The 22667-nt window shown below is 50.8% G+C and overlaps 1 long non-coding RNA gene across 1 annotated transcript; it reads left to right on the top strand.

The window, feature by feature from the left end:
• The first annotated feature begins 955 nt into the window (after positions 1 to 955).
• LOC125612016 lies at positions 956 to 20629 on the top strand. The gene is made up of 4 exons (XR_007342268.1): positions 956 to 1074; positions 3232 to 3241; positions 11182 to 11200; positions 20618 to 20629. It is a non-coding gene; the product is annotated as an uncharacterized LOC125612016 (long non-coding RNA).
• The last annotated feature ends 2038 nt before the right edge of the window (positions 20630 to 22667 follow it).

Here is a 22667-nt window from a genome sequence, read left to right as displayed (position 1 = left end):
CTCTTCCTGAGCAGGAAAGCAGCTTAGCTTTCAGGCTGAGCTTCTTCGTACACAAAACGAGTCAGACTCTTCATTCAACCAGACCAGGAGCAGGGAAGGCCCGTCCAGATGTCTACCCACCCCTACAGAAGGTCCCATTGAGGTTCCAACAGACCCTTCCCAAGCCAGCTGTACCGCACAGTTTATAGATGCTTTCACCCTCTTAGTGCGTCTGACACCACCCACACCCCTGCCCCAGCCTGTATCCCAGGGCCCACCACCAGCGTCCTGAGCCATCTCCATCCAGCCTACCAGCACTCCTCAACTCCCAAGATAAGCCGGGGCCACACCAGGCAGCTCCACTTGTGGGTCATTAGTTTTGCCTTCCCAGGTAGGTATTACATCCATTTTGCAGATGAGGAAGAGTGGGGCCAGAGAGACCTTTCCAGTCCCTCATTTGCACAGCAAACAGATGCTACCTGCTCAGCCTGGCCCAGGAGTGGCTCCCCAGATGCCTTTCAGGTCTTGCCTCAGCAGGGAGAGAGAACTCTCACCCAGGACCAGGTCCCCGATGTGGGGTGAGAGCCCCCGGAGGACATACCAAGAACTACCCGGCGCCTGAGCCCAGCGGATGGGCTCAAAGCTTACTGAGTCTGGAAACCCCACTTCTAAAAATTAAAAGAATACAAAAAGGTCTTCCTTTTGCACATTTCCTAAGAACCCTGAGCTCGTGGATGCATGGCCAAGCCTCTGGAGGGCTGCAGAACGTGAAGGCCTGGAGCTGAAGGTGCAGTGGCCGCGCGGTGAGTCCGGTGAGTCCGCCTCGGGGCTGGAGGAAGGGCCCAGAGGCGATCTGAGCACAACCCGCCTTCACAAAGGCCCTGCCCCCAGCCCAACAGACAGAAGAGGCTCCAGGACAGAGGGCAATCCTTCTTCTTGTCACTGAGTCCCGCTGCTACTCCACCCTCCCTGCAGTGGTCCAGTCTGTCTCTTGTGGAGGCTTCAGGAGCAGCGGAGCTCCGAGGAGTCCAGGACCTGCCCACAGCGTCTGCTTCTCAGACGGGCAGCACCGCTGGATTTCTCTGTGATCCTGGAGTCCCTCCCCAAGAAGATCCTTCCACACCTGGGCTGGCAGGGTTGGCAGCCCGCCTCTCCCAACCTGCTCCCAGGCCTGGAACCCGGGCTGGCAGGAGCAGCCCTACTATACCCCACCCCCACATATTTGTAGGGTGTGACGCATTTTAGCAAAGTGTTCCCACATCCCACATCCCAGCTGCCCACACCACAGCCCTGGCAGGTATGCAGGGCAAGTTCTATTGTCCCCATGTTATAAGAGGTGAAAACGAATGACTCTTGCTGTGCACTACTATATACCGAACAGACCGATGGGATTTCCACAAGTGACATCTCACAGAAACCCAGGGGAAGGCTGTATCCCTGTGGGACAGGCAGGGAAACTGAGGCTCACTCGGTTTCTGAGCCTGGACCTGCACTCCTGCTCTCCTCGTCCAGCCCAGGCTCCTCTCAGCCCAAAGCGGACAATTCAAAAGAGGACCTGGGCCGACCTGCTGAAACACAGTGGGTCAGCTAGTGAGCCGCCTTCAGTTACTGAGGCAGAGGAGCATCTGGGGGCTCATTAAGGGCCTTCTCAGAAAAGCGGAAATCAATCACTGCCTTCTCTGCATGTGTCTGAGGAGCGGTGGACCTTGGGAGTCCGAAGCCTGTTTCAGAGCAGCAACCTTACAGACTCAGGCTGGGCCTTGGGTCTTATCCACACCCTGTCAAGTGCTTCCCATTTCCCACTGTCCACCTCCTGGGCCTTCCAGACACTTCTGCCATCTCCTGTGTCACAAGTCTCCCTTCACACACAAGTGAGCACCCAGTACTTGCTCTTGTTTGTCCAAGTCCACCTCTGTCCTGCACTAATGATTAATTCATCAATATACTTATTCCATAGACCTTTATGCAAAATGTACCCAGTCCCATTTTGTCCAGAACTATGCTGAGGGCTTTCTAAAATGCAGAACAGGGGCAGTCCCAGGTAGACTGAAATGGTTGACCACCCTAATGCACTGTGTGCCTGGTCCTGGGCTAGGCACTGATGAACTGGACATGGTTGCTGCCCTCAAGAAGCTTCTGAAAGCTGGTGTGGTGGCACACCTGTAATCCTAGTGACTCAGGTGGCTGAGGCAGGAAGATTGCAAGTTGGAGGCCAGCCTCAGCAAGACCCCCCAAAAACTTAATGAAATCCTGCCTCAAAATAAAAATAAATAAATAAAGACTGGAGTATAGCTCAGTGGTAAAGTGCCCCTGGGTTTGATCCCTAGTATATTATTCACCTCTATGATATGCATAAGAAACTTAGGCTCAGAAATATGCCAGGAGTCACAGAGCTACAAGTGGCATGTCGGGACTTGAACTTATATCCAGTGAGACAGATAAAAGAAAGAGTCGAGTCCAGCGCGAGAACCTTAAGGTGATGGGAACACATTCAGACAAGCTTTACACAATTCGTTTCTGTAGCCCACATCTTCGTGTCCTAGGTGTTCAGGAAGTGCATGAAGGAAGGAGGGGGCCGGGGGAGACACCATGCCTTACTTAATCATCTCGGGAGCTCACCCCCTCAATTCAAAATATACACATTTCCCTTTTTAAAGTCAGTTTTCTCTGTTTTCTTTCAGCACCAGGACTAGGGAGGAAGTGAGAAGAGGGAAAGAGCGCTTCTCCTTTGGGTCAGCAGCTCAGGGCTCACTTCCTCTAGAAAAATCTTCCCAGATTCACTCCCTCTACCCCTAATTCTGGCCCCCACACTGTGCCAAACTCTATCATTAGGATAGAGGAAAGTGACAGGTCAGCCACCAACAGTACAAAGTGGCATCAGGGAAGCCTGCAAGGTACTGGGGGAGCAGAAGGAGGGCATCCATTAGACTTAGGAGGGAACATGGAGCCAAGGGAAGGGTCTCTGCCTGGAGCCCAGTGTGACGGCTCCCTGAACTGTTTGAGACATCTTTAAATTCAAACTTAAAATGTAAGGAAGATTTCACCAGTCAGAGGTGGAAGAACATTCCAGGCAAAGAGACTGACTTGAACAAAGGCACAAAAGTGTGGAAAGTACAATGACTGCTGAGAAATATGCAGGCATGTCAGTGCAGCCACAAGGCTGGCTGTGTAATGCAGAGAATTGGGAAGGAAGTTAGGGACAGATGCAGCAGGGCCTCCAGGGCCACGTAACATATGTGGACTGTCCTGTAGGGGATGGGAAGTAACGGATTGGTTTTTAAGCTGGAAGGGACATGGTCAGGTGTACATTTCAGAGTAAGAGGATGACTCAGAGTTTGGACTGAGCAAGGGGTAAGGAGAAGACCACTGTACCAATCCAGGTCAGAAGGTGACCTCTCGGGAAGCAGAAAGGTGTGGAAGGGTCCTCACCCTTCAGTTTGGAGCTGGGGCTACTGGAGGGATTGGGTTTCTCTTCTGAGGGATGGAGCCCAGAGCACCCCTCTCCCAGTGCTATACTCAAATGAACGCTGGAGGTAGAAGAAGCCCTATCTGTCTGTGTCTTGGCCAAGGCTCACCGGCAGCCCCATCATGGTCTTCTGAAAGTTCTTTCTACGCTAACGTTTACTCTGCAAGATGGTGAACATCCGAGATGGCTGGCTCATATCAAGCTTGCCTACTGAATGGCTGCTGTGGAAAAAGCAGCGCTCAACATGTGAGGAGCGACAACGTGCATATTAACCACTTGATTTTGACATGTCATCCTCTTTGTCATTTTTAGGATATTTTAAAAATCTGTTGCAAAAAAAAAAAAAAAATCTCTTTGCTGAGTTTTTAAATGCCTCCAGGTTTCTTACACTTCTCTGGGCCTAGATAGACCTAAGGACCTATTTGATGAGCTCTGCTAAAGTGCAGGACACTTTCATTAGCATAGATACTAAAAAGGGCTGGGGTGTGGCTCAGTGGTTAAGCACCCCGGGGTTCAGTCCTCAGCAAAAAAAAAAAAAAAAAGATACTAAAGAGAAAGGGGGAAAACATTCTCCCCAGATGTTGAAAAACTAGTAGGGGGATGTGAGAACCTTAGCCCGCTGCCCCACGGTGCTCAATGTCCCCACAAAGGCAGCCCTCCAAGCTGTAGAGATCAGGCCATGGCCCCAAACCGGAACTGTTTCTCCTAAAACTCGATTCTCCAACATTTCATGTCCATTGGCTTCCCTGTGAACAGCCATCAGTCTGCTCCGCGGGGGCTCACTCTCCCTGCCTGCCACAGGGTGGACCCAAGCAGATCTGGTTTCCAATGATAGGTTTTATCAGGGTGAGTCCTGATACACCTGGAGGGCATGGTGGCATACTCCTGCAATCCCACGCCTTGGGATGCTGAGGTAAGAGGATCGCAAGTTTGAGGACAGCCTGAGGAACTGAGGAAGACCTTGTCTCAAAGTAGAAAGAAAAGGAAGGAAGGACAGACTGGGGTGTAACTCAGTGATAGAGAGCCCTCCCTGCCAAGTTCACTCAAACACACACACACACACACACACACACACACAAGTTTGTGAAGCCACTGAGAAGAACTTTCACTTTTTACCCCAGATTCTTTTTTTTTTTTTGTCTTCAAGCAGTCTGCATTCCCAAGACACTCCTACTGACAGCAAGGAAGCCAGGGCATGCCCCTGCGCCTGGCACAGTCTTTGAGGAAGCCTAGCATCACAGAAATGCCTCCAAGACAAGCCTCACCTCTGGCTCCCATCAGATGCACCTTCCATAGACTGCTCTGCTGAAGAGCTTCGGATCCTTAACCCTGGGTTGCTCTGTCCCAGGTACAAATGGATCCTCCTTACCCCTCGCCTGACGGCATGATGGGGGCCTCTAACTTCTTCTCCTCCAAAACATCAGAGCACCCCGAGGGCCAAGGCTCTGTTTCCTCTTCATATTTCAGTATTTCAAGTGTCCAGCACAGGGCCTGGGATGTGGCAGGTACTCAGAGAAACCTTTGTTCTCAGGAACCTCTTGTGGGCAGGGTGGCCTAACAGGAAGGATTTAAACCAACCTGGAGACTCCTGCCCCAGAGGCCCAGGGAGGCAACCTTCCATCACAAAGGTCCCCGGAAGGCCAGGACCGTAACCTAAGGAAAGGGCCTAGGATTAGGTGGGAGACACGAAGAACTGATCCTTAAGTTGCTTTCTCACCAGCCACCGTGGTGGGCCCGGCCACTTCAGGGACATGCCTGTAGTGGAAGTCTGGGCCCTGCCAGTTACACAGCCAGAGCTGGAGAAATGTTTGTGGAATCATTGAAACAAACTGAAAAATGCTGGCTATTTGTTCCCCAGGCTGCTGAGAGGCCAGCTCCTCTCTGGGGGCAGTTTGTAGGCAAATTATCTCAGGACTGAGTTTCCTCTAATGAGGCTTCTCCCCTTTGCAGCTCAACTCCCAGGAGTGTGGGAGGAGAGAGTGCTCCGAGCCAACCCCAGTGGCTCTCGCTGAGGCAGCACGCTCGGCTTCCTCCCCAAACGGTGCAGGCAGCAGGACCACCACTCCAGGATGGGGACAGACACGGTGACCCGCTGGGCCTGGGCATTCTGATCGTGGCAGCGCCTGCCTCCTCCTGTGTGGCCCCTCTGGGGGGGGAATGGAGGATGGGATCAGAGAGCCATGCTGACTTATGTAACCAGCTTCCTGGGCGTCGGGAGGCCCCTGCAAGTCAGAGCCCAGCGCTTGCTCGGTGGCAGGAGAGGCAGGGGGAGGGGAAGGGAGAGGAGGCCTCCTTCCCCTCCTCTGCCACCTCTCCCCCAGACTCCGCAGTCCTCTGCGGCAGGCACCTCCTGCTAGGGGCTGGGAACCAGGAAGGGATGTTGTTTTCTGAGTGTGTGAAACAGTGGCCGGCTGGCTTCCCTGGCAGGAAACCAGCCTCTGGGCTCTGCACCCAGGGACAGCACCGAGGGAGAGAGGCCCCCGGAGCTGGGATGCCAAGGGCCCTCCCTCCACAACCGCTTCCAGCTTTCTGTCTCTCCCCGCTTCCTCCTAGGAAACCTGCTCTGGGTGAGGGGCGGAGAGGAGGGGCCGGCAGCACCACACCACTCTGCTAGCGCTCGCCCTGGGCAATCTCACTTCCCTTTCCTGCCATCCTGTGAGCTTGTCCTCTGGCCTCTGCGGCCCCCTCTCCTGGGCACCCAGCTGTGTGCAGTCCTGACAGGCTGGGGAGAGGCGGAAGGGAGGGAGGAGGAGGGAGGGAAGAGAAGACAAAAGCTGAGCTCTGCCCCGAGTCTTAGAAAACAACGACTTCTTATGTGCCTTTACCCTCTGCCCACAGCTATCCCAGGAGGTGGGTGGCATTATTACACCCATTTCCCAAATGAGAAAACTGAGGCACAGAGAGTCTAAAACCCTTGGCCAAGGTCACGGAGCTACAGCTGGACAGCAAAGCCCCATCTGTCAGACCCTAAAATCCATACTCCAAACCTGGGGGCTCTGCCTCTGAGGGAGTTCCTCCCCTAGGTACACTGGGGATGCTACTTGGGAAATTCCTACAGATAAAAAAATAAAAACACTGCTGAGCCCAAGAGAGGGAGCCCGAGCTTTAAACAGTCCCTCCCTGAGAACACCAGTTTGAGAACCAAACTGTAGTAGGGGACAGTCCCTACTACAGGGCGGGGACTGGGTAGGACCACGGCCTGAGGGCAGGATGTGCCAAGGAGGCTGCAGGCCTCCAGCAAGTCTTCCCTTGGGATCAACCTACAGCACTGAGCCTCAGGTGGGAGCAGCCCCTCCCTCACACCCTCCCCCACACAACTGCCGCGACCTTCGCCCTCCCAGAGGCAGGGCTGGCAGAGGCCCTAGCATCTCTGGAGGACAGCTTGCTGATTAGGCCTCTCCCCTCCTCACTGAATGAGGAGAGGCCTGAGAGACCTTCCAGACTGAAGCCTCTTCTATTTCCTGCCTGACACATGGAGAAATTGAGGCCCAAAGAGGAGAAGAGGTTTGCCCTGGAATTAGTGAAGAAGTGGGGTCCCTGGCTCCCATGTCACCTAGGTGATCTCCCCACATGGCACACTCCCTGCATCTGTCCCCCTGTCCCCCCAGCCTCTCTCCCCACTTCCCTTCCGTTTCCTAGCTCTGCCCACAGCCGGCCAGCTCTCATCTTCCCCTCGCACTTCTCCCAGCCTCCGCCTTCCCTCCACTCCTCTGGGCCAAGGAGCAATACTTGGGTGGTTTAATTAGCTGATTATAACCACAGCCTTCTGGATCCAGTGCCCAGAATTCTGTCCTTAGTAATGAGGTGGGTTCTGAGCACTTGCCCAGTGGGCAGTCGATGGGGAGCTCTGGGCTCTGCCCGCCAAGGGAGGGCTCTCCAGCTGCATAAAGAGCTCCTTGATCACGGCAGGTAGGTGGAAGCCATGCTCCTTGCTCAGGCCAGGTCAAACCACACCGGGGATACTATAGCCAGACCTAGACGTCCACCCTAAAGAGGGGACTCCCAACTCTCCCGTGCTACTACCCAGAGCCAGAAAGGCTCAGTAAATGTCCAAGATGGGATGATGAACGGAGCCCACCCTGAGGGGGCCAGCAGAGCCTGTCTCCATTCTGGGGTGCTTATGGGAAGGAAGATTTGAACCCAGGGAGACACTAGGACAGCACTCGCACAGGGCAGCAATAGGCGCAAAAGCCCAGAGGCTGGAAGGAGCCACAAATCCTCCTGCCAGGAAGCTCTGGTGGTCAGAAAACACTTTCTCCCAGTAAGGGAAAGCCAATCATCTAGTGACCTCTGCCCTCTGAGCTAAAAAGACTCATCTAAACCCTGGGTCTCTGGGCTACTCTGCGATATTTTGAAACTAACAATAATGTCCCATCATTTCCACGAACCACATTGCCCACCCCCCAAGTAGATCTTCTCCCAGTGAAACACTTATATCCAGCTTCCTTGTCTGAACAAATATTTATGGAGCTCAGGGCCAGGCCAGGCCTACACAGCGGATAGGGACAAGCAGACCCAGGCTGGGTGCCCTTCAAGAATTCTTGACCTCATATAAGGATATCACAGGTATGCAAATAATCAAGATCCAGTGAGGGACTTAGGGACAAGTGTGTGCAAGAGAGAAGATGGGGAAAAGGCCACCAAAAAGCACTTGGAGATCAGTTAGGACTTCCTGGAATGACACATGCTATCAAAGCCTTGAAGCCCGGGAAGGGAGTTGTATGAGTCAAGTCAAGGTAGGATAGGAGAAATAGGTAGGAGCAGGAAATATAGTCTGAGATTCTGCATACCTTTTCAGGCCTGTTACTCCCCAAGCCCATCTCTTCTCTGGGCTTGTCACTCCCAGATTTCCGGGAAATCTGTAAATCTTAAAGTTACCATAACCCACTTATGATCATTACCTTAAGAGAGATACCTATAATTTAGGAGACTTGTTAGCACTATTTACTGATCAGCCTAAGGATCCTGAGAATGACCAAGCTACCACAAACCATCTCCAACTAATCAGACGGATGTCCTCCCCACAAACCTTCCCATATTCACCCCTCCTTAACTTTCTTTTAGAAGCTGGGACCTCCCAAAATGCATCTCTCACTCTTGGGATGGCCCACATTCTCCCATGGCACATGGGGGAGGGTGCCTGGAAACCACTTAGACTGACACCTACTTTAATCCCAAGAGACAAGGTCCCACCCTGAGGAGTCCTCCACCTGATGGTGATATGCTTTGCTTTCCTAAATAAGTTTCTGTGCCTCTATTGACATGTGCTGACATTCTTTTCCATCACATATGTCAAAGACCCTCATTTGTCCTGAGTTGAGGTCTCCCATCCTCTCTGGGAACTCCCCAAGACCCTCTTCTAGTCGGAGATCTTCTCGAGTGACAGTCACCCACTGGGTACCAAGGACCAACAATGATATAGGATAATGCTGAGTATTTTGGATCCTTTGAGGCCAAGCTGAGTGTGGTGGTGCATGCCTATAATCCTAGCTACTCAGGAAGCTGAGGCAGGAGGATCCCAAGTCCAAGGCTAGCCTGGGCAATTTACTGAGATCCTGTCTCAAAATAAAAAGACCTGGGGATGTAGCTCAGTATCAAGGCACTTCTGGGTCCATCCCCGATCCCCAGTATGGGGACATGCCTTGGGAATCAACCAGGGTCCCTCCCTGGGGGAGCTCAGCCTGGTGATGGAAGCAGACCCAGGAAGAGGATGTCCTAGAGCTAACACTCCTATAGCACTAAAGCTTGTGCCAGGGACTCTCTGAGCAAGACCCATTTAACTCATTTAATCCTCAAGACAACCTCTTACCCTGGTTTACAGATGAGGGAGATATAGCACAGAAAGGGTTAAAAAGTTGGCTGAAGTCACCCAGCTGAGGACAGAGCTGAGATTTGAAACCAGGAAATCTGGTTCTTCCCAGAGCCTAACCACTAAGCTAATCAGCTTCTAATCTATGGTAATCAGATCACTGAGGGCCCCTGAGCAACCTGGAGACTCACAGAATGTTTCCTGAAGAAAATGATCCTGAGCAGAACCTTGAAGGGAAGAAAGGGAAGGGTGTCCATAAGGAAGGAACAGCCTGAGCAAAGTCAAATGATCTTTGAGGACCTGCCAGTTACTGCAGATGCAGATGGTGTCCCTGGAGGAGTCAGGAGATGTGACCAGAGAGGTAGAAACAGCAGGTGAAAAAGGATCTGATCCTGGGCTGGGGTTGTGGCTCAGTGGTAGAGCGCTCACCTAGCATGTGCGAGGCCCTGGGTTCGATCCTCAGCACCACATAAAAATAAATAAATAAATAAAGATATTGTGTCCAACTAAAAAATAAATATTTGAAAATTAAAAAAGGATCTGATCCCATGAGAGAGATGACAACACTTTCAAGCAGAAGGTGACTCATTCCTGGCCCTCAGCACCCACCACCAGCCCAACCTAGGACCTGGCTCCCTGCCAGTTTCAGTCCCACCCACAGGTCTGTAGCAGAAGACTGAGTTGCCCAATCCTCCATCTTTGGCCCCTGGAAGACAGGTCATTCCCTAACCCCATGACAGAACACAAGAGAAGGCCTCACACATGCTGTCTGATTTGACTTCCCATAGAGACACCAGGGCCCAGAATGAGTGAATAGCACACTCAAAGTCACACAGCAATGAGTAAGCAGTACAGCAAACACTGGGACCCTCCAGGGATGGTATATTCCAGTCACCTACTCCTCACCTCTCCCTTGGCTCTTTGCCAAAACTCCATGCCCATTGATGGCAAGGAGCCGGGGCAAAGCTGCAAAAGAATCAAAAGGACTGGTTGTGGTTCCTGAGGCCCAGGGCCAGCATGAAAGGGAGGTCCTGCCTCACCCAGCCCTGAATGGTTCAGACATTGAAAGAGCCCTGCCTCCTGTGGGCCTGACACAAAGTCACAGCACTCCTCTTGCTGAAGGCTCTTGAAATTCAGTGGTCAGACCCTTCTTATGCAGGAGACCCAAGCTCCATGGTGGTCTCAGCCAGGCCTGGCCCAAGCCCTAGGCAGAGGGAAAGTTGCTCCATCACCATGGTGACCTCAGTCACAGGAGCCCCAGGGACTTGTGAGGTATAGTCCCTCAGGCCTCTGGGGGGCCTCATCTGGCATCAGGACTCCTGGGCAGGAACAAGCAGCTCCTCTGAAGTAGGAACGAAGATGGGGCCAGTCCCAGGAAGGAGGAGCCCGTCTCCAGAGAGATGACCCAGCCAAGGTCCCTCGGTGAGGGAGGGGGAGAGGGAGCAGGGACAAGAGAGGCCTTTGTTCCCCTCTCAAAGCAGCCACCCTGTCCTGCTACCCCCAACCCATCCTCCACCCCACCCCACCCCCGCCACCTCTGGGACAGGACCTATCCTGCACGTGGGGGAGGGCGCCTGGAAACCACTTAGACTACACCTAGTTTAATCCCAAGAGCCAAGGTCCCACCCTGAGGAGTCCTCCACCTGATGGGGAGACATCCTCCCTTCAAAGGCCTCCAGTCTGATGGAGAAGCATGACCCCCTTCCTTGAGCCTCCAGTCCAATGTGGGAAGCATCCCTTTCACACTGGGGATTCTCCAATGGGAAAGAGTCACTTCACCACTTATGGAGCCTCTGGGCTGAGAGCAGAAGCAAGAAGGGATGAAAAAAATTTGGTCCAGTTCAACAAGCCTCTGCGAGACATTCGTATCAACAGGAACCTGTTTGTTGGCCCATTATCCAGTCCGTGGATAACCATGAACCAAAAGGAGCACACTGCCGGGTGTGGTGGCACAGCGGCTGGGGAGGCTGAGGCAGGAGGATCGGAGATCAAAGCCAGTTTCAGCATTAGCAAGGCCCCAAGCAACTCAGCGAGACCTGTGTCTAGATAAAAAAAAGAAAGGGCTAGGGATGCGGCTCAGTGTTCAAGTGCCCCTGAGTTCAATCCCTTGTACCAAAACAACAACAACAACAATAATAATAATAAAGCACACCAATGGAGTAATGAAGACACATAAGGTATGAATGAAGGAAAAAGTACCATGACCCCTGACTGTTCCAGTACCCAAGGCTTGCTGGCCAGGGCTGCCACCTCCTCTGCGGCCTGGCACCTCACTCACTCAGTGTCTGCACCTTGGCAGAGGCTCTTCCTTCTGTCCAGAACACTCTGCCCCTGCCCAAACCTTCCTCATGCTCTGGCACCCATCTAAGGTCACCTGCTCTAGGAAGCCTCCCCAAGGGCCCCAGCCTGAGTCAGAGGACCCTCCTTTCAAGAGCCAGCACAATACATGTCTCCCCTGAGGCCAGCTCATACTCCACCCAGGCTCCTCCACCCCGCAGCCTGGTTCTGAAAGGATAGTGCAGGGCAGTGATCTTCTGCCTTTGGACACAAGGCAGAGGGGCCGGGTGGATAGGGCCACCCGGGCCCCATGACCACAGCCCCCTCTGACTCCCAGCCCAGGGCATACTCGAGGCATGTGGGAAAGCAGGGTCCGCCACTTTTCCCTCTGCCTCCGTGGCTCGACTGTGCTTCCCCACTCCACCCAAATCCCAGGTCACCTTCCACTGCCTTCTGGCTAAGCATGGGGTCTTGCTGCAGCCCCACCTCTGTGGGTCCTTCCCAGTCTCTTGGGCCCTAGGACCCAGCTGCTCTGTATCCTGACTCTTTCCACGGCCCCGCTGACCCTGAGCATCCTCTCCGCCTCGCCACACACTGTTATCCAAACCCCCCAAGGTAACGGCCCACGACTCTACTCTCAAGACTTCCAAATTCCTGCTTCCCACCAGGATCCAGGTCCCATCTATGCAGAGGCCTCCCTACACCTTCCTCACTGCCAGCCTGGACTGCCAGCAGTCCTGCTCCCTTGTCACACTGCTGCATGTGCACCCTCCACGGGGCTCAGCTAGATGCACAGCCGCTCTGGTAGCAGTAGATGGCTTGGCAGCCCTTTGGGGTGTGCTGACTCCCAGTATCTTGTTCTTCCATTGCCACAGCTTGAGGTACCAAAAGACCTGGAGTTGGCAGCCGACAACTCAGGACCCCTGTGCCCATGCCAATGAGAAGCCTCAGCCCCAGGTGAGGAGGCCCACACGTGGAAGGGAGAGAGCAGCTGGAGACATCGGAAGCCCAGAGGTCAGCCTGGATTCAGAGACAGTGGGCCAGCTTGCAATTACCATGTCCAGCAGTCCCAGGAGCAGTCCTGGCCAAAGCCACAGGACTTCCCCATGTCCCAGCCAAGATAGGTCACGCAGGGCTTAACCACCAAGAGAAATGACAGCCAAGGTTCACGGAGAGCTGGTGATTACACTTTCCCATCACAACCACCCTCCTCTCCTAGAAAAAATAATTCATAAACATCAGCAGGAAAGGAAATTCTATTCTACCCCATTGACTCTCAGGAAGTCCCTCCTGTTGTCTAAATTTGATCCATGATGTTGTCATTAGAAATTAGTAAGAACAGTAAGACCCAAAAGGGATACTTGAGGCAAGGCACTGCTGGGGAGGCCAACTATGAGCCAAACAAACTCCCCTTGCTCTGAGTGGAACTAGAAAGTAGCCAAAAGGGCTTTGTGGGCAGGCCTTGGCTCAGATGCTTGCTGGCTACATGGCAGTAGACAAATTACTTACTCTCTCCTAGTCCATTTCCTTAACTGCATAAAGAGAGCAACAATCCCTACATTTCTAGATCATGGGGAGAATCCAATAAGATGATGCACATAATTCTAGCACATACCAGTCACTCAGCAAGAAGGTTCAACAAACCAGCAAGTCCGACAGACTCTACTTCCTCATTGGTACTCTATTTCTCCCCTCCATCCTCTCTAGAGCTGTAGTTCTGAGTTCAAAGCCTTAGTTCTCAGGGAACCCCCTATGGGCCTCCCTGCCTCCCATCTACACTCTTGGCCACTGCCAGAGGCACTTCTCTGAAAGGAAAATCAGCTCCAGCCCACCCCACCCCACACACCCCTGCCTGAATCACCAAAGTCTTCAAGAGAAAAATCTTGTCTCTTGCCATTCCCAGGCTGGCAGACTGTCCTCATTCACCCCCTAAGGCTCACTCTTCATCCCCAACCCACTCCTAGGCCTTTCGCAGTGCTTCATGCCTCTAAGCCTCTGCGCATTCTGCACCTTTGGTCAGGCAAGATGTCACCAGTCCTGCACCCATGGCCTCCTTATCCTTCCAGATGACACTCAGGAACTCCAATGCCAGCTCCTTCCCATGCCCCTGGCCCAGGACTGGATTGGGGACTCCTCCCCAGGCCTTTCAAAGCACATGTCACCCTGCATTATAATCACCTGCTTTACTCTAGATCATGGGGAGAATCCAGTAAGATGATTCATGATGTTTCTATCCATGATGTTGTCATTAGAAATTAGTAAGGGATAGAAACAGAGTGGACTCATTGATTTCTGGACCCCCAGATGGAGAGATAGATGTCATGACGCCTGATGCTTAGTGTATTGGATATTTGCAGTTTCCTCTTTCAATTAATCAAGTAGAATCTCGTGGCTTCAGAACAAGACATGGTCCATTAGTGAGATTGCCTTTCTCTTCCCAATTATATAGAACCTGTCTGGAAAGGGAGAGGGAGACCTCATGGGGCTGCTAGGGAGGCTGAGGAGGGCATGCAGAGCCACCAGCGGGATAGTTAGTTAGACCTGTCTCTAGGCTATAGGCAGCACCTCCTCCCATGCCCAGCGAATTCAGTAAACACAGGAAGAACCATGGAAAATGTCAATATTGATAGTTCCCATTTACAGATGGAAAAACTAAGGTCGGAAGAGAAAGGCAATTGCCCAACATCCCCAAGGTCCAACAGTGAGTTTGAGGCAGAGCAGGGGGAGTCAAGGAAAAAGCCCTGACCCCAGAGACAGGGTCTCCAACAGGTGCCTGGCAGCACATGATGTCCTCATCCTGCTGACAACTCATGCCAGCAGGGGAGCAATGACACTTCTCCCCAAGTCACAGAGCAGCAGAGAGAGGCCCAAGAGGGGCTGAGTCACCCTGATTGCCAAGCAGCACAGAACAAAGGAGAAGAGCAATGGCTCAGGCTGCCTGCTGTGCCCTGCAGGGAAAGAACCTGACCTCACAGGCCAGGGGGGTCTTGGTTCTGGGGGACACTGACGTGTTGGAGAAGGGAGTCACACACCCTCCTGCTAAGACAGAGACCTGGATCGCGGTGCTGGCCAGTGGCTGCAATGGGGACTAACTGTCAAGGTGAATGCAGACACCTCATGATCTTCTGCAGTCTCCCCAAGGCTGAGCCTCCAGCACAGAGCGGGCACCTTGCCCCACCCACACACTTGGGGCCCTTGAAGGGCTTGACAGTACCCAAAGGAGAGCCACAGAGACAGGAACCAAGTGGGCTCTGGCCTCTGCCCTGCCTCCAACCCCCTCTTGACCTTAAACAAGTCAGGTGACCTCTTTAACCCTCTGGTTCCTCTTTGGGAAAACAGGAAGAAGAAAATGAACCTACTGGAAGAGGATGGCTGAGAAGCAGTTTCTCAACAGTAAGAGTCTAAGTTACCTCTGAGCCTCAGTTTCCTCACCTAGAAAATGGGAATAATCTCTGGAGGACCTTTGAGTATCAGGTGGCAGTGGGTGAGGAATCACTTTGTCGGGGCCTCAAAATGTGATGACCACAGTGAGCGGTTTCTCTTTGGTCTGTTGTTCTTTCAGGGGAGGCGCGAATTTGATCCCCCACACTACGCCTAGTACACAGCAGGAGCTCAATAAATAAATGTTGGAAGCAAGGAGGGGGAGATAGAAAGATGGAAGGGAGAAATGGGACAGGAGAATAGAATAGGGTGAAGAAAGAAAGTAACAAAAAAGAGCAGGTGCAGAAAGGATGAGCAGAGGAGCGCAGGAGAGGCTGCTTGCCGGACTTCCAGGGGTGGGGAGGGTGACAGTGCAGGAGGTCAGCCAAGCTGTCTCCTTCAGAAGGGCTGACCCCAGAGGCTGCCCTGCCCAGCCCCCTGCCTCTTTTGTCCCAGTTTCCCATTTCAGAGGCACATCTATCCCTTTCTGTGACTTTCAGAGCAGGCCCTAAGACACAGGAACCCCCCCTCTCCGTTCTTAAAACAGCCCCTTGCCAACACCCCCCCAACCCCCAGGCCTCAGGAGGTCACAGGGAAAGGAACCAGAGTGGATGGGAACCTGCCTTCCCAGACTCTAGAGGGGCTGCCTCCACTCCTGTCATCTGGGTACTGGTATAAGGGTGTCAGTAGCCCCAGGTCTGGCAGCTCCCTCCTGTTGGGTGCTTAGTCCCAGCAGACATCAGTCTGATGTGCCTCTGTGGGGGTCAGCACTGGCCTTCCTCTGTGATGGTGAGACATATGCCAGCCTCATGTCATGTCAGTGTCATGTGAGGGTGACAATGTGTGCATGCCAGCCGGAATGTTACAGAGTCCAAGTGACAGTGTATGTGTGCATCAGTGTGCAGCACATGTGTATGCCATCATGAGGGTGTGTTAGAGTTGGTGTGTGTTGCAGTGTGACCTGCGTATGCCAACAGGGCTGTCAGTAGGAATGTGTCAGCAGGCAAATGTGTGCCAGGGAGTGTGTGTGACATCCTGTCACTGTATGTGAAGAGTGTGTGTCAGTGGCTGTCAGTGTGTGTGCTATCATGAGTGTGTCTGTGTGTCCATATGAGCATGTGTTTTGTGTGTCAGCCTGCCCCAGGAGTCTCTGCGTCTGCCGGCCAGTGCTGGGTGTCAGTGAGTCTGTGTGCGTCTCTGGTCAGCGGCCACAAGCCAGATGGGGTGGCCCTGTCTTTGGCCTCTAAGTACCCCCGCCCCCCAGCTTCTGCCAGCGACCACACAGGAGACCTGCGGTGGACAGCCGGGTACCAGGTCCTCGGGTGACCGCGAACGCAGGCTGCAACCCCCGCCCATGCTCTCGCCTAGCTCGCCCCCACGCGCGCGGGGCCGGGTGGCCGCCCGCACTCACCGAGTCCCTTTGTCGGCCCCATGGTCCGCGGTGGCCGCAGGGAGGTCCGCGGCGTCAGCGCCCAGTCTGGAAAATCCCCGGCCGGCCAGGAGGAGGCCGCTGGCCAGCCCGCTCCGGGCTCCCCGCTCCGCCTCCTTCGCTCTCCCTGCCGCCGCCGCCGCCCCGCCCGGGTCCCGCCCGCCCGCCGCCAGCCGCGCAGCACAGCTCCCGGGCAGCGGCCAGGGGCGTGGAGCCGTGCGGGTGTGCGCGCGTGTGCCTGTCTCTGTGTGCGTGTCTGCGTGTGCGCGCGCCTCCCAGCAGAGCCCAGGGAGCCGGTGGGAAGCCTCCAGGCCGAGAGCTCTCTGTTGGGGGCGGGGGTCNCCACCCCCGCCCTTCTAGAGAGATAACACTTAACCACCCAACAGGGACAGGAAGAGGAGGTGGAAGGGCCGCAGACTGCGCTGACGTTAGGGAATTGGTGGGGGTGGAGGGGTACCGGAGGCCAGCAGGGACAGTCGGTGGCAGCCAGAAAGAGGAAGCTGTGAGAAGGAGATAAGCAAGGGGGCAAAGAGCTGGTCTGTTGCCGGCCTGTGCGTGTGGCTTGGCAGGGTCACATCATGGAAAGCGCCAAGGCCCAGCTCCACGGCCTGCTACTGGGACCCTGGATACCAGCCCTCTTAGAACCGATTTCCATACCTGTAAAGTGATTTCAGCCCACTGACTTGTTGATAGGTGGAAAGGTCTCGCTTGGACTCGCTTGAGTTTGCGGGTCTCAGCTGGGACTCGCATACAGCAGCTGCCAGCAGAGGTTAGCCCACCCCTCTCTGCAGTTTTCTTGGTCTTTGGAAATCCTGGCTCCTCTCAAGATCCCTGACCCCTGCAGGAACAGCAGAGAGAGCTTTCTCTCCTTCTCCAGTAGGAGTGAGGGTGGAGTCCAGAAGAGAAGGGGCTGTAGGGTTCTGGGCCTTAATCCATTTTTCTTTTGGCTCTTTGAGGGACTCAGCTTTGCCGGAGGTCCCTTCTTGCTGTGCCGGTAGTGGGAGGTCTTTCTCATCCATCACCCCTGGAATTTGGCTAATTCACCCTGATAGGTCCCTAATATTGTAGTATTAATGGGAGGAAGAGAAGCTATCTTTTACTAAGATGCAATTGTGGGTCTGCAAACATCTCTTGTAATTATGCTCAAAAGCAGTCACCTATGCTGTTTATATAGAATGTATTGTTTATACAGTTTAGATAGAGTTGGTAATGATATCCCAGTATAATTACTATAATTATGTCCAGATGTTGGGGAGTAGAGGCTGATGGGCTGGCAGGGTGGTCCATGTCTGGGCAACATTAGGAGCCAGAAGAAAATGGATTAAAGCCCAGAACCTGATTGTGTCCCTTCTTAACCTCTGGGCTCCATCCCTACCCCAGAGGAGAAGGAGAGGAAGCCACCTGCTGTTCCTACAGGGCTTCTGGGAGAGGAGCAAACTAAAGTCCTCCTTGATGGCAGGAGACTCCCTTTGTAAGCCAGAAAGGCCCCTGACCAGGATGGAGAGGCCTGGTCCTGCCATTTGCCATATCACAGCTTCCCCACCTATAAAACAGTTTCCACCAAAGCAGATGATCTCCACTGGTGCTGATGTCCAAAGCACCTGAATTTTAAAATTCAGGCGAATTCTTCATTCTACTCAATAAGTATTTGTGTTTATTTTACTATAACAAATAATGTTTTAAATTACTTCCAAGTAAAACAAACAGTCCAGAAAGATGCACCAGATGGTTTCAGGTTAGCCCCCACCCCCACAGAGCTCTTTCCAGCCCAGTTTGGAGAGTGTGGCTCTAGCATTTATGGACACTGAACAGATTGGTAGACTGTGGAGTCAACATGCAGGATGTCAAATACATCCCCACTAGCCTATAAACCTCGTGAGGGTGTTTGGGGTGTGCCTGGCACAACTTGATTCTCACAGTTCTTTGAGAATTAATACTCTTTCCTTTTCTATATAAATGAATAAACTGATACTCAGAAGCTACGTAGTTTGCCTACATTCATTGCTTCCTCTTGACCTTGGCCTCTAACCTCCCTTCCTCTAGCAGTCTCCAAAGGGAAGCTAATACAGAGTAGAGCCAGAATTTGACCCTTGATTTAGTGTTTACTCAATAGCTGTTTATTGAATGTGCAACTCGTGGTCTTAGAAATTTATGAGTCAGTAGAAAACAGGACAAAACAGCTTTCATTCGAGGAAGAAATCTAGGACAGGGGAAAAGGGGTTATTTAAGAGGGGACTTTGCTTTACCTGTCAGGATCTATGGAAAACATATTTATGTATTCTTCCTATATCAAAATTAATAAAAATGTAAAAGTAATAATATTGAGAAAAATTATGTGTCAACAATTTAATTTCAAGGGATTATACATATTGGGAATGAATAATACAGTAATGAAAGAGAGTGATAGGGACAAGTGTACACTGAAAAGGCCTTCCAAGGAGGTGACCTTTGGGTTGAGACCTACAGACCAGAAACCAGTAATGTGAGGGGCATGCCCCAGGAGACTTGCCCAGGCAGAAGGATCAGCAACCACAGAATTACAGGAACCAGGACAGTGTGCCTGGGTTTTGATACATCAGGGAGGAGTGGCCAAGTGGGGCAGGCAGGAGTCAGATCATTTAGGGATTGAGGTCAGAAGTGAAAAGTTTGGGGCAGCGAGTTCAGGGAGAAGGTTTAAGCCAATGAATAGCAGTATCAACTTTACATTGTTTAAAGTCACACTGGCCTTGTTGGATGAGGATGACTTGGCACTAGAGAAAAGCAGAGGCTGGCATCTCATTAGTACAGTAGCCACAATGATTGGTTTGGCCTAGGGTGGGTGCAGCAGAAACAAAGATGGTAAAGTGCTCCTAGGTGTATTTGTGGGCAGAGTCACCAATACCTGCTGAGGGACCAGCTGTGGTTAGGAGGATCAAAGCTGACTCAGAGGTTTGGGGCAGAGTCTGTTCCATAGTCCATGTAGGCCACCTCTCCATGAATTTCTCCAAGAGAAGTTATGGTTGAGAGGATAAAAGAGTTCTGTCCTTCCTATCCCAACCCACTTGCAGTGCATCTTCTGTCCAAACACCAGAGTGATTTTCCAAAAAGGCAAATGACTTCTACAACTGAGGCTCAGAGGAGATGGTCATCTCAAGCTACGGCCCAGCTGTCACATACCTGAAATTTACCACTTGCAATAATAATTTCTTATGTTAGCAGGGAACACTGGCACATACCTGTAATCCCAGTGACTTGGGAGCCTGAGGCAGGAGGATCACAGGTCCAAAGCCAGCCTCAGCAATTTAGGGAGGCTGTAAGCAACTAGTGAGATCCTGTCTCAAAATAAAAAAGTTAAAAACAAGGGCTGAGGATGTGGCTCAGTGGTTAAGCAAGCACCCTTGGGTTCAACTCCTGGTACTATTACTACTACTACTACTAATAATAATTTATTATATTAAAAAAGAGAAAAGGAAATATAATTCCTGCTTTACATGTGAGAAAATACAGCTCTAACAGGGGAAGTGTGGATGTCAAGGACATATCAAGATAAAGCTAGAGCTCAAACCCAAGCTTCTGCTTGGCTGGCCCGGTAGTTGAATGTCAAACTGAAGTGAGAGGGAGTGAGCTGAGGAGTGAATGATGAATTTTCAACATTCCACTCATGAAAAGATTTGCAGCCTACTGATGCCTTCCTTTGAGATGTTAGAGGTTAAGAAACCAAGGCACTTCCCTAAGTCCGCCCAACCAGAAATCTGTCATCCTGACTCATCCCTTGCCACCTCAATCCATATCCATCAATCCTAGGCTTCGAGCTCCTAAGTGTCTCCTAGTAAAGATAGAGAAATAGGCAGACCATGCAGAGCCTGGAGGGCCGTGTAAAGAGTTTGGTCATCATCCAAATACCGATGAAGGCTTTAAAGGATTTAAGCAGAGAGGTGACACGTTCAGAGTGTGTTTTGAGAGGATCCCTCTGTTACATGGACATGGACTGCCCTGGATGCAGAGGGGAAGAACAACTAGAGGAGGTGTGAGCAGTTCAGGAGAATAACAAAACTGCACTCCAGGGAGAAATGCACAACAGCTGAAAAGCCAGGGAGGAAAGAAAGAGCAGGACACTTAGGGGAATTCAGATGGAACTGTGGCCAGCACAGAGGGAGGGGCTGGAAAGGAAGATGGGGGCCATATTCTGAGGAAGCAGGTTCAGAGACAATGCAGCTCACCAAGATGGCAGGGGCTGCTTCAGATTTGTCTTCTCAAGAACTCCAGTCACCTTGAAAAAATTGTTAATGTTTTTTCCTGATTTGATGTGAAATACTAACGTTGATGCAGATGGTATAAAACTCATGAGAAACCAGTTAAAAAATGAAAGAGTATTGAAGATTTATCCACATATATAATAGATACATCCGAAATCTTACAGCTCATATATGAAAGAAAATTATTAAAGATTTATTCCAAATTTGACAATCTTAACATCTCATATGATACTAACAATTGCAGATTTTTAAGCTGAAAGAAACTTTTCTAAACTATAAATAACAAAAAATTTAATTAAGATTGAAATAGATCTTTATTAACAAAGCACAAAAATCAAAACTCCAGAAGTTCAAGATAACCAGCCAGTAGTTTAATTGCCTATTGTAAAAAAATTCAACACTCTCTAAAGATGACAAAAATCTAGTCACCACAGCATCTATAATGAAAAATGCAAAGTAAACATTATTATGAAAAGAACCCAGAATAATATAAATTACTATTAAAAAAAACAACAAATAGATCATGCAAAAGAGCAGTCAATAGAAACGGACTCTAAGATAACCCAGATGTTGAAATTATTAGACAAGAAATTGAAACCCACCACTATAAATATGTTCAAGGGTTTAAAGGAAAATACATTCATAATGAGTGAACAGACAGGTGAATTTCAACATGTAATTGGGGGGAAAAAAAGCCTTCAAAGGAACAAACTAGAAAATTTAGAATTTGGAATAAGATATATGAAAAGAAAAATTCACTGATTGGGCTTACTATCAGATAGGCGGCTGCAGAAGAAAGAGTGACCTTGAAGATAGATCTAAATTATCCAATTTAAAGAATGAAGAAAGATAAAAGATTGCCTTACTGATTTGTGAAACAAAAATCATGTAATTTCAATTTCAGAAAAAGAAGTGGCAATGGGACAGAAAAAATATTTGAATAAATAATGGTTAGTAATTTCATAATTTTATGAAAAACACCATCTTATAAATCCAAGCGGTTCTACAAAACCCAAGTAGGATAAATCCAAAGAAAGCAACACCCAAACACATCATTATCAAACTACCAAAAACAAAGATAAAAAGAAAATCTTGAAAACAGCCACAGGGGCAAGGGGTAGGGGGAGACATATTACAAATAGATTGTCTATAGAGAAAAACTACAAATGAGGGTTGATTTCTCATCAGAAATCATGCAGGAGCTAGGTGAGGTGGTGCATGCCTGTAATCCCAATTACTTGGGAGGCCAAGGAGGTAGGATCCCAAGCCTGGGCAATTTAGCAAGACTATGTCTCCAAAAAAAAAAAAAACCAAATTAAAAGGACTAGGGATGTTACTCCATGGTAGAGGGTTCCTGGATTCAATTTGTAGTACCAAGAAGAAGAAAGAAAAAGAAGGAAGGAAAGAAGAGAGGGAGGGAGAAAACCAAGAAACCACGGAGGCTAGAAGACAAGGGAGTACCATCTTTAAAGTACTAAAAACAGAACCAAACAAAGAAACCCATCAATCTTCTGAAAGAAAGGTATTTTTCAGATAAATGAAAGAGACATTTGTCACCAGCAGAATGGCAGTACAAGAAATGTTAAATGAAGTTATTCAGGGTATAGGAAAATGACATCAGGTAGAAAGTGAGCTCTTCAGAGGGGAATGAAGAGCACCAGAAATAGCAAATACATAGATAAATAAAAGACTTTTCCCCCCTCAACTCCCTGTCATCCCACACTGGGGATTGAACCCAGGAGAGCTTTACCACTGAGCTACAGCCTCACTTCTTTACTTTGCGACAGGGTCTTGCTAAATTGCTGAGGATTGACTCCAGTTTGCAATCCTCCTGCCTCAACCTCCCAAGTTGCTGAGATTACAGGTGTGTTCCCCAGGCCTGGCTTCATCCTCCACTTTTAAGCCCAAAATAATAACATTTTATTGTAGGGCTTTTTAAAAAATATTTTTTTTTAGTTGTAGATGGACACAATACCTTTTTTTTTTTAATATGGTGCTAAGGACGGAACACAGCACCCTCCACATGCGAGGTGAGCACTCTACCACTGAGCT

Source organism: Marmota marmota, unplaced genomic scaffold (genome assembly GCF_001458135.2).
Source record: "Marmota marmota marmota unplaced genomic scaffold, marMar, whole genome shotgun sequence".
Classification (NCBI taxonomy): Eukaryota; Metazoa; Chordata; class Mammalia; order Rodentia; family Sciuridae; genus Marmota; species Marmota marmota.
This window is presented reverse-complemented; position numbering and strand designations above follow the sequence as displayed.